The following is a 13,203-nucleotide window of genomic DNA, read 5'->3' on the forward strand; positions in this document are numbered from 1 at the left end:
GCTCATGACCTTGTTTTAAAGCTACTCATTTTGGAATAAGAAGAAACTTTGGAAGAACATCTGTGTTGGAAATAGACTTTATAGTTGTTCTTCCTCAATATTGATATGTGGTGCACCTGTGCTTATGTTTTAAAGTCAAGCCACTGACATCAAACTGTGACCCAGCCTGAAATTGAGGTTTGTCCTGCTGTAAGCTCCAGCGGTCTAAGACCTCCAGGATTTTAACAAGGCCTCACACTGAAGCAAGCCACCATCGTCGACTCACAAGCCGATATGACGAGGAACCTCGCTTGGTGTCGAGAGAAAATGTTTAGTGGTTCAGCGCTCAGACAGGGACCCTGTGCATGTTCCTCACCAGGCTGTGAAATGCAGCCTGGTGGGGAATATGCAGAATGCGCAGGAATGTCAAACCATCATGCTCACTTCAGTGCCCATCATTTGTCCCCTTGCTGGCTGTGACGACAGCCAAGCCCCGCCCTGTAAAGCTGCATGACAAAGGGAAAATAAAATGATAACAATATGGTGTTATTCTCATTTTATTTTTCCTTTTTTCACTGCAAAAAATGCAGGGGGACAGCACTCCTCTACCTTAGCAGAGTAGCCACAACTGCATGGAAATGGACGGAACAGATGAGGATGGTGGTGCTCATTTTGCCAAAATAAGTGTCTGCTCTATAAGAATCACAGAATCGTCTCAGTGTTATATGTGGTCGACCACCAACATTTGGTCTCTTGATGGTAGTAAATAAAAAGAAATAAGAATTACTAGGCACTTGCTGATCATTTGTTATACAACTACGATTTAAATGGCTTGAGGAAATGAAAGACTTAGAGGCCGATTATGATGGCGATTGGACCGCAACTGAAGGCTCGTCGGTTGCGGTCCAGCCGCCATCTGCTGCTTCGGTCTGACCGACGCATTGCAAAGTGTGTGGTCAGAGGCAGCAGGTGAAGGGACTGTCCACCTCTTTCCGACAGACTCAAGGAGGCCATCGATGCATCGGAAACACTTCATAATCCCTTACTGATGGCGGCTCTGCCGTCGGGATTATGATGACGGTTTTGCTTGAGATGCCGCTACACAAAACAGCAATAAGAGGTATATTGGGACAGGCCGCCCATGGATACTTACCCAACATACTTACTGCAACACAGAGAATGGGATTGATATGATCACCTGACCATGCACAAAAAGGTATATTGGTATGACAACACGTAAGATTCGGGTAAGAATCAATGAACATCGGGGAGACGCGCGAGCGCGCGAAACAAGATGGCCGCCGTGTAGAGAGCTCCGGCGCTTTTTCACCCGTTTTTCGTTAATTAACGACAGATCCTGTCAGTTTTGCGGCGCAAATGAGGTCGCTTGACTTCTGAACATCCTACCTGTAGATTGCTGTGATTTTCTTTGTATTTGGACGGTGTTAGAGGCGTTTTTCGGTGTCCAGCCTCTGCTTCCAGCTCTGCCTTCAGGTATTCCCAGCTTTGTCTGTCAGGGGGCGGAGCAAGCCTTCAGGAAAGGGCCTGGCTTGGGCCTAGCCACTCCCATAGCCTGTTATAGCTGCTGCACCAGCTTTAATAAGGATTTTCTCACTGCTGCAGTATTTTTTCCTTCATTTTCTTGCTTTGTTGCTGTTATTTTCGCAATTTTGTTATTTTATTTTATTTTTATTATTATTATTCTACTTTCGATACTAAATCAACATGGATCATAAAAATATTCATCCTAAAACAAAGCAGCAGGTTTCACCTCCGCCAATTAAATCAAAGTCGGTAGAGTCAGCAGAACCTTCATTATCCTTAATTTTAGAGGAAATTCAAGCGCTGCGTGTCAACACAGATTCCATTGCCTCAGAGATTAAAAATGTTCGAAAGGAAATGGCGAGTCTGTCAATGAAAATCTCTGATAATGCAATTAAAATACACGATAATAAGGCTAAGCTTGAGACTTTCACTCCACTTGTAGCTAAAATATCTCCTTTGTCTACCCGACTTCTAGAGATGGAAAATCGTAACAGACAATACAATTTACGCATTTTTAATTTACCAGAGAATGTGGAGGGTGGCAACTGTAGATTGTATTTGGAAAATTTGATTCCTGGGCTTCTACAAATTAAATTTCCAGAAAAATTTGAGATTGACAAGGCCCATAGAATTCCTTCACATCGCAATCCTCAACATACCAAACCTCGTCAAATGATTTTCAAAGTCCTCAGGCATCATCATTTGGTTTTGATTCGAAAGGCAGCACGAGAGATTCCTTCCTTGATGGTCAATGGGAATAACATTTTTATTCATCAAGACTTTGCCAAGGAAACAGTCTCAATCCGCAAGGAATTTTCTGCTCTTCGGCCTCAACTGCGAAGTCTTGGGTTCAAATATGGTCTTTTTGACCCTTCAACAATGGGTATCTGGAAAGACAATCTGTCAAAATCTTTTCAACGTCCTGATGACTTGCGTCAGTTTTTGGATCAACATTCACAGCATTCCATGGATACTCATGACTCTAATACTTGATTATAGCTAATTTACGTATTTTCTGACAGGTTAATGGGTCATTACTACATTGGGCTCCAACGGATCGTTCATGCTTGTTAAGCGTATGTGCGTCTCATCTTTGATATTTTTGTACCCTGTTTGTCGTTCTCTCCTTTTTAAAATTTTTTCACCTCCTTTTACTTGTTCTGGAGCTACTATTTTCTCTTATTATTGTTCTCCTTCTTTTCTTTTTCTCCTCTTCTTGATCTTTTTTTATTCTTTCTCTCTTCATTATGGCTGATATTCACAATATTAAAGTTGTTTCACTAAATGTTAAAGGTTTACGTCATCCAGTTAAGCGTACAAAAATCTTAGATTATTTAGGTAGTTGTAAGGCAGATATTTTTCAAGAGACTCATATAGATGACAAAATCTTAAATTATATGAAGAAGAAATGGGTAGATACTATTGTTTCATCAGCTTCTATTGGTAAAAAAAATGGGGTGGCTATTTTTGTTGCAAAAAAATTGCATTGCCAAGTCTTAAGCAAAATTTCGGATGCAGATGGAAGATATATTTTAGCTAAAATTAAAATTCATGATTCAGTCATATTTTTACTTAATGTTTATGGTCCTACTGCGGATGACCCTCTTTTTTGGTCTAATATTACCACTGAGGTTCTAAAGTTGGGTAAAGTTCCTTTAATTGTTGGAGGTGACTTTAATGTTATTGCTGACCCATTATTGGATAGAATATCTAGTACTAAATTTCGCCCTCCTAAGGTTTTTCATGCTTTTAAATCATTTATTCATACCACCAAGTTAGTTGACATTTGGCGTTTGCACTTTCCTACAGAAAAATGTTTTACATTTTTCTCTAATCCACTTAATTCGCATTCTAGAATTGATTATTTTTTAATCTCCACACAACTAGTCCAATCTGTTAAGACTCCTAAGATTGGTAATATTGACATCTCAGATCATGCCTTGATTTCTTTTGTTCTGAACTTAACTTCAACTTTTGCAAACCAAACTAGATTGTGTATGAATACTGGAATTGTTCTTAATGAACATAATAAGCCTAAAATCTTAAATGCTATTCAAGACTATTTTTTACTCAATCCAGAAGGATCCACTGCTATGGTCAATAGATGGGACGCCTTTAAAGCTTACATTAGGGGTGTAACTATTTCAATTATGGCCTATGAAAATAAAACATTCAACGCACGTATCAGATGTTTGGAAAAACAAATTTCGAAATTTGAAAGGCTTTTTATTTCATCAAATGATCCTCAATTTAAAGTCAAGCTACAAAAACTTCGATATGAATTTAACTCAATCCTTAGTACAAGAGCTGGCATCCAAATTTCTAATTCTAAGGCTAAATTCCGTTTTAATGCCAACAGGTCTGGGAAGCTTTTAGCTAATTACTTACGTATAAAAAAAGATAGAACGCAAGTTACCTCAATTCATGGCCCTAATGGTAAAATTGCAATATCTCATAACGATATTGTTAAGGAATTTTTGGATTTTTACTCTACTTTATATAATAAGCCTGATCCTCATGATCACTCCATACTGGACTCTTTTTTAAATACATGAGATTTGCCCAAAATTTAACACTCGGACAGGCTTGGGCTAGATTTACCCATTACTACAGATGAAATTTTAGCTGCTATTAAATCCATTAAAAAAAATAAATCCCCTGGCCCGGATGGTATTCCAGCTGAGTTTTATAAAGAGTTCCAGTCCCAACTTTTGCCTTATTTATTTCAACTTTTTACTTTTTTTGGTTCTTCAGGAACGATCTCAGGTTCTTTTACTGATGCTTTAATTATTGTTCTTCCTAAGCCAGATAAAGACCCCACTCTTGTTTCAAATTACCGCCCTATTTCTTTAATTAATCAAGATTGTAAATTGTATGCTAAAATACTTGCTTCTAGACTGGCCCCTATATTGGATTCTATTATACATCTTGATCAATCCGGTTTTATGAAGAATAGAAATTCTACAAATAACACAAGAACCTTATTACACGTTATTGAACAGAGTTCCACTTTAAGTTCCCCCGCAGGAATTTTGGCTTTGGATGCAGAGAAAGCTTTCGACAAAATCCATTGGCAATTTTTATTTCAAACCTTATTATCATTTAATTTTGGTACTTCGTTTATAAGCATGATTTCTGCTCTGTATTATGCCCCTACTGCTCGTTTATTTATCAATGGCCAAGTATCTAGTCAGTTTTCTCTTTTTTGTCCCCTCTCTCCACTTTTATTTCTCATTGAAATTGAACCTTTCCTTACTCATATAAGAAAATGTGTTAATATTAAAGGTATTAAGATTAAGGAGATTAATATCAAAACCTTAACCTATGCTGATGATGTGCTGTTATTTATTAGTGAACCTATATCCTCCATGCCTGCCTTATTAGAAATTATTGCAAAATATTCCATGGTTTCTGGCTATAAACTTAATATTAATAAGACTGAATTCTTCCCTTTAAACATTTTTTGTACTCCTGATATGTTACCCATGGCTGATATTGTGTGGCAAAAAGATACATTAAAATATCTTGGGATTCTATTTGCATCCTCCATAAAAGCAACATTAACATTAAATAGTAACTTTATTCTGAATTATATCAAAGATAAAACGTCTAATTGGTCTTCACTTCACCTCTCTTGGTGGGGTAGAATGGACTCCATTAAAATGACTATTGCTCCTAAAAAAATGTATACACTTGCTATGATTCCTATTCAATATCCATTACAATTCTATAAAGACATTGATAGACTTCTCTCCAAATTTCTCTGGAACAATAAATCAACTCGTATTGGTTATAAAAAATTTAAAATACCCAAATGCAATGCTGGATTTGGCTTGCCTGACTTTTTTCTATATCACAAGGCATTTATACTGAAACAAAGTTCCATATGGTTTCCTCCTTCCTCTTTAAATAACCAACCTACATGGCTTCATATAGAGCAGTCTCTTGTGGATCCTTTTCCATTGACCACCTTGCTAACAATGTCCAATAGGTCAACATATGTGCATAAATCGGTTATTATTAAATCCACTAAACTCATTTTTAATGACCTGGATTCAATTTTTTTGACCCCTATGATTCATACTGAAGATATGTCATTGTGGCATAGTAATGTGATTAAATTGAATAGAAATGTTAATTTTTGGAATGCTTGTATTAAAGCTGGTATCTTTTATCTTAAAGATATCTATTTCGACAATGTTTTTATTTCTTTTGAAGCTTTACAAATGAAATTTAGTTTACCTCAATCTGATTTTATTAAATATGAGTCTTTATGTAATTCAATTTTAGACTCCTTCCCTCATGGTATTCCGTTTAATGTTAAAGCAGATTTAGCACTATATATTCGAACTATCTCTACGTCATCACATACTGTCTCTAATTTATATAAAAAATTATCTAATTATAGGAAACAATTTAAATATTATTTCAACATTTTGGAATGCTGAGCTTTTCACTTTCTTTGTCCAACGATACTTGGACGACTGTTTGGCTTAATAGTATTTCAGGATGGCTGCCTGTTTCACTTTACCAAACCAATTCTTATATTTTATTTAATTGTTTATGGACCCCAGTGCGTTTATTTCATGCTAAACTGATGCAAGACGACATTTGTTGGCATTGTAAATTACTTCCTGGATCATTACGACATATGCTTTTTGAATGTCCATTAATTTTTAAATTTTGGTCTGATGTTTGGGATATTATTCAACAAATATTTCATATTCATTATGTTATTTCTTACAAAATATTAATATGTAAATCTGTTGGTCTTCTGCATAACTTAACTGAATTAGAAGGTAAACTGTTTAATTTCCTACTGTCAGCTGCTTTAAAGTCCATTACATTTTGTTGGAAGGATATTTCGTCTTTATCGGTTCATGCTTGGTGGTCATGGGTCATTTTTACAAGAAGAGGTGCTCAATTATCCCTGAAAGGGATCAATCATAATTCTAATTTGTTTCACTCTTTTTGGTTACCTATAGATGTATACTTATCTTTATAATTGTATATTTATACTTGATCCACCGTTTTACAGTCATTCTACTTAAAGCCTTATATGATGAATGTAGCTCTTTTTTCTAATAAGTTGACATTGCAATTTTTCATGGCTCCCTCCCTTCCCTTCTTTTTAGTTTATCGTCCCTCCTTTAATTGATTATTTATACTTCTTTACCTATTGTATTTAGAGTTGCTTTTAGAAATTTCTTATTTTATATAGGTATTTTCGCTTATGATAAATTTTTTCTGTATTGTCTGTATTTGTTCATTATTATGAAAAGTTTAATAAAACATTTTGAACTAAAAAAAAAAAAGAATCAATGAACATCGCAGCACTGTAAGATGCAAGAAAACATCAATATGCCTAACAGGAAATGACATGAGCAAAATTCTTTTTGAAAGAGAACAGAGATGGGTTTTCTGACTAAAGACTCATATCAATGATCTAAATGATGAGATACCGTGGCTGCATGTTTAGTTCGGTTTACTCATTTTATCCCAATGTAAAATCATAACAGACAACACCTATTAGGTGAAAACTAATTTTCAAATAGGGCGCTATTTAATTTGGTATAAACACTACTTTCGTACCTCTTGCTATAAAAATACCCTCGTCTATTTTAAAAGAGAAGGAAAGATAGACACAGAACGTGGCTCAGAAGGACAGATGCAGATCCGTATCTTGAGACTGCCTCTCCCAGAATACCTAGCACCATCTATGTGAAAAGTCCGGCAACATAGTCCGGTGCTTTAATAGTACATATTGATTTATGCTGGCTCGCAAGCCTAGAATTCTTTTACAAGATCCTGCCACGCACATGATCTGTGGCGATTGTGGCTTTTTAACATACACTTCAGGAAAGATCACACATTCAGTGACAATTCCAGTAGCTTAGGACTACATTCCTCATGATCCAGAGTCTGTCACCAATCAATGATGTCATCGAAGGAACGTCAAGCACTACAAGGCTGGCAAAACACAAACGTGATAGCAGCATCTGTAGGAGGATAGGGATACACTGTAGGTGATCCGGTGAGAGAGATCCTTGATGAAGTAAGCCGTCTAATTAGGCAAAATTGTGCAGCTCTCTCTAGTTTCTCCATTTGAATTTTGATCCATCTAACCGGTGTAACCTTTCTAGGGTGTGACTACAGGACACCCTCCTCCACCCCTCCATGAGGCACATGATTTAGCTATACAGGGTAAGATCACGGTATGCGTGGGTGTGTTAAAGTATATGTTGAGTACACAGATTTTGCAAAAGGACATAAAGATAAAATTATAATGATGTGAAAATTAGAGGGCCTGATTGAGACACCGCGCAGACATCATATGCTTATAGAATTGAGTGTGCATGAGCACGGGTGTGTGAACGTGTGCATTACTCACGATACTTGCACAAGGGCAACTGCATTTGGGCATGCAAGCAGTCCACTCAAAACCTTTGGCTACTCTGCAGAATATGTTTTCTTTTTTAATGGTGTGTGAGTGTATATGTGTGTAATGTATTAACTTAATCACCAATCCTTATGTCTTCTAGATAGTTTCCTCTTGGCACAGAAGGACCCAGAGTGGACTAAGAGCCAACCGGGTATTGTATGCATGTAAATTAGCACGCGTGTAATAGGGAAGCACTGTAGGGACATATAGGGTTCAATTTGGTCCTGAAGTAAGCCCGGTACCCCTGTCGGGGCCATTTTGAGGGCTGAAACATGTTGACCCGATTGACTAAACAGACCTGATTGTTTATAATCGGAAAATTAGCATCATAACAGGACTATTATTGTCCACCTGCTTTTTAACCTTCCCTCCTCCACCAAGGTATATAGGTTCTAAAATTTAACCGAGGCAGTAGGGATTTTTAGTATTGGACCCCTTTCCCTTTTCTTTTTCTCCTCAGTTTCCTGCTAATGCTTGAACCACAGCCCTAGTATGGGCTTATTTGCCATTAGAGGATACTTTGGCGAACGTGGGTGGCTGATGATGAAGCCTGACACCTGGATGTTGTGTGAGGCCATCCTGTAAATTTTCTTGCATAATTGTGTGGGTTCAGAAATATCCAATGTTCAGAGTAGCTACAGTTTTTCCTCGGTGAAGGAACACCTATATCATAAGGTATGTAAAGGCACCTGCAAGAGGCTGGGCTAGTAAATATAGGGATCCGTTAGTTTCTGTGGTAGACGGTTTCAAACAGCCATTCCATGTTGGGCTTTCTGACATGAAAAGGTTATTGGAAAGTGACATTGGGGGCCCCTAGCAGGGCCCCCTTCCCTCCTGGCCCTCCACTCTGTGGCCTGCCTAAACATCCCTGCATCTTGGGAGCAGGCACCGTGAGGTGCCTTCCCACAGTGCAGGGATGTTTGAAAACATCAATTTTTCAATGGTAGCTTGTGCTGTGGGCCTTTTCCGCCCTCTGCACAAGCTCCCACTGAAAAATGGATCTTTCCGACTGCCCTATGGGTGGCTACATCCAAATACTGTGGTTGAAAATGCTGACCTAAGTAAGGGGGGGGTTCACAATCTGCAACGATCTGCCCGACATCGTAATAAGCCCCATCACTGGGGAACTATTGTATGTAAGGGGTGACTTAGCATAGGTGAGCTTGTACACCATATATAATGCCTAAAAATCATCAGATTTTCCAGAAAGAAACCAGTGCAATTGCCTTAAAATAACTGTGATGGGTTTTCCCAGATGTGTTCTCAAAATCATTGGAGGTGCAGCTCTTTACAGGCCGGGCAGGCCTGATACCCGGAGAACCTAATTTCGGGACTGCGTGGCCCCAAATCTTCCACCTGTGATAACCTGAGAGCTGAATTTCATATAGAGATGGTTGACATTGTTTCAAGTTCATCTCAGCTTGAATTTCAGTGGATGACACCCCAGATTCATGCAGAGAAACAGTGAAAAAATTAGGCAATTTTTTAAGAGAAAACAAAGCAGGTAGACCAAGGAGTCAACAAGAAATTTCTCAGTCCAAGGGCAACTTGGCATAATCGAGAAGCGGGTGTTGTGTCATTCAGGTGATTCATGCGGAACACACTCTGAATCACAGGCCCAACTCTCTCTCTGACAGCTTGAATTATAGCGGAGTGCTGAATAGCTATTCAGTAGAGTCTTTGTGACTCACCCCGGGTGTTTGTTACTAGCCCCCAGGCCCTTCAGTTTGGTGGAGACCTGTGAGTGTAAGTCTCATTCTAGGATAATGTGGACAAAGTCTGTCAAAGTTATTTTTTTACTTAATCTTCTAAACAGATTTAATGGTGAAATCAGATTTTTGATTAACTTCAGTGGAAAAGAAACTTTGTTAAAAAGTTCTTCAGGCTGCCTGAGCCATGAATAGCTCTAGAGTTGGATTGGACAATCTTGGCTCAAATGACAATGACCTACCTCTGAGGCCAGGACTGATTGAGAGTGTGTGTGCTAACTGCTGACAAATTAACAGGGATTAGCTATGTGAGAGTACAGTCGATAGAACAAAGCACCACCTCTATTGACTTGGAGATGCCAAACAGGGGTTCTCCTATTTACTTCCAGCGTCTTCTTGGATAGCCAGGGTCCATTCACAGTAAGGCACAGAACTAGATTGGACCCTGTGAGGTGGAAGCAGTGCTAGTCTAAATATTGAAGTGGCCAAGGAGATGAAAGTAGGCCTCACTACCGGGCAAAGGATTCTGCGATGTTGAAATTGTGGCACCCTTGTAATTTTACAGTAGCACAAAGAGGAAGTGACTTGCCTGACAATAGTTGGAATTGGTTGGCAGATTCCTCCAGTTACTTGCCAATGCACAGATGAAATCTGGCACCTCAGCCATCACCACATGAAAACATTCCTTGTAAGACTCCACCTAAAGAATACTCTGCTGGAAGAAAGATGGTCCCTGACTCCTGGAAGAAAAAAACTCATTCAAGGGCTTAATGACTTCTGACTTCTGTTTGCACTAAGGAACTAGATTTATTATCCAAGGCTAAAATGCTTGGCCTCCTGTTTGCCTGCTTCATGGACACAAAAAGCAGACAATAGAGGACTGGAGCTTGCTGTTGTCCTGGCTTTGAAGAAACCTGGTGCCTAGAAGCATACCATAAGTAATTAAGGGCTTCCTGACTGACCAGAAGGAACTTTCCTAGCAGCTGGAGAAAAGTGACACCCAGCATTTTTGTTCTATCCTTTTAGGACTTGGAGAAGGTGCTGAAGCTTTCCTAGGCTTTGTTGCACCAAAGATGAGCAACACAATCAGGTTTGTCATGGCCAGAGCTTTTTGCCATGCTAAAAACAGGTTCTGCAGGACCTTGTGGTAAAATTATCAGGGCTCATGGAGCCCTGCCTGCTCACAGCTTCCACCCTTGCCCTAATGGAGGACTTCCAAATAGGTGACTAAGGTCCAGATAAAGAAATAGACCAATGACCCACTATCAGTCAGGGTAACAGAGGTAATTTTCTTCACCAGCCAGATGGACTGCTGAATGTAATATTTTAACATCTCCTTTAGCCTTGCAGAGATCTCTGTGCCTTCAGAGGAGCTGTTCTCACGGGGCTCCTCTGAAGGCTCCTAAAGTTTTCTCTGTGGCTGCCGTGTTTCAGGCAGACACCCACCGGGCATACCTGGTGGTCCTGAACTGAAAATGCATCAGACTCCTCTGTTATCAGGGTGGATGGCCTTAAGCACCTACACCAAGGGTTTTAGGTATAGGTTTTACTATGGCAGAGCCATTGGAAGCACCTCCATCAGAAACATGATAGTCCGTCCAACTCAAAATAGACAGGCTGACTATAAGTTTGGTGGACAGCATACTTGTTACTCTGAAGGTAAAACCTTGGACTGGTTTGAAGCGGCAGAGCAGTCCGATTGATGAAGCACCTTGGACAGCAAAAAAATCCTGCTTTGACTTACTTTTGGTGCCGAAACCAATAACTTCAACTCAACAACAGCAGATTCAACTTTGAAGAACTCTTGACAACAACACCCTTGGACTTTTTCCAGCTGGTAGGTTGTGACTCTAACTTAATAGACTATGGACCAGATTTACTTTTCTTTCTCGCAATGCATCACAGCAAAGGAACTTGCTGCACTGCATTGCATAAGAGAGAGAAAGCAGAAATGCACACAATTTCTACTGAGATATGGCACATTTATGGTTTTTCCTTGTGCTTGTGCACTTTGTGCTGCCTAACACCATCGGCTAGCTGTCAGACCGACTTACGCGGCCCTCGAGCTTGTGACACCATTGGATGAGTGTTTATGCTGATACATTCAGCCTTCCCTTGTCTCATTTTTCGAGCATTGGTACACTATACCTTGGGAGCACTGACTGGCCCCTTCCCAATTTTTCCAGCTTGATATCTGCTGCTGATGCTGGTGTAAGCCCTTCCCCTGGTCCTGATGAAGACCCCAACCCCAAGCAAACCATTTTGCTGGCTCTAACAGGGGTCGAAACGTCGACTTTTTTCCTTTCTTCAATCAACACAGGAGATTGTCAGTGAATACACAACTGCTGTCTTAGTCTGTGTTATCTAATTTAAGTTTTGTGGCCATTTAACTGGCAGGTTAGGTTCTTCAATTGAATTGTGGATGTTCCTAAATCTTTCACAACCTCCCTCCCTCACTACGCCCTGCACTAATCCCGAAAATCCTGCACCTATCACGTACCTTACACCTTGATACATTTGAAAATGTTGATACTGTGATGCTTTTGGCGCTGTGCTGAATTACTGATCCTTTGTTGGACTGTAAAACTGGATATTAAATGATGTGCATACATGCAAGTAACAGGTGTTGTCGCAAAATTTGTTTGTATTGTTAACAGATGTATGTTCTTTTACATTTCTAAATGTGTTTCCACTGTGACAGTTTTTTGTGTACCTAACACCAAGGCAGGCATACTTGCACCCTAGTAAAATAGTGCCTGCGCTATTGGTAGGATTGTTTTTGTGCAGGAGGGCATACCTTTGTGCACAAAAAACCCCAAAAATGTATATTCCTCTTTCTAAGTGTACTGCACAATGCAGCATGCGTGGATAGTGGTAGTAACGAGGAGAACTAAAGATATTGGTCCGTGTTACACCTTTGTCGAGTAGACACACCATTTTGGCACAACCCAGGTTTACAAGTGTTTGTAAATCTGGGTTTGTGTCAAAATACATGGGTGGATGCTTCGGAACGCCCCTGCTCCACCCATGTAAAGCCTACCAGAAGCAAAATAATACAAGGCAGTGCTTTGCGCTGCATTGCGTTACTTTGTATTTACTAACCCACACAAAGTCCTGCAATGTGACCTTGCGTGGCTTAGAAAATCGGAAAAATGATTTTGCATCAGAGTTGCCGCAAAAGTGATGCAGCCCTGACATAAAATGATAGCAAATTTGAGCCTCAGTGTGAAGGTCAACAGTGAACTCTTGTTTTCAATGGCATTTTACTTTTTCTAAGCACTTTTTGCCTTAAAACATTAAACAAATATATATTTCTTATTCCCCCATCCTATTTTAATCAACGTAGTGCATCTTTGCTTAAAAATTGATTCTATGTTTTCTAAAATGTTTTGGTAATTTCAATATGTTGTGTTCTCTACTTTGAAGCTGATAGTACTGCTTGAATTTCACAAGTTACAAATCACAATTATTGATTGTTTAGGTGCAAGAAGGGTCACCTTCCTGCAGATGAACAATCACTACTGGTGA

This window comes from Triturus cristatus, chromosome 5_2 (assembly GCF_964204655.1).
Source record: "Triturus cristatus chromosome 5_2, aTriCri1.1, whole genome shotgun sequence".
In the NCBI taxonomy this organism is placed as follows: Eukaryota; Metazoa; Chordata; class Amphibia; order Caudata; family Salamandridae; genus Triturus; species Triturus cristatus.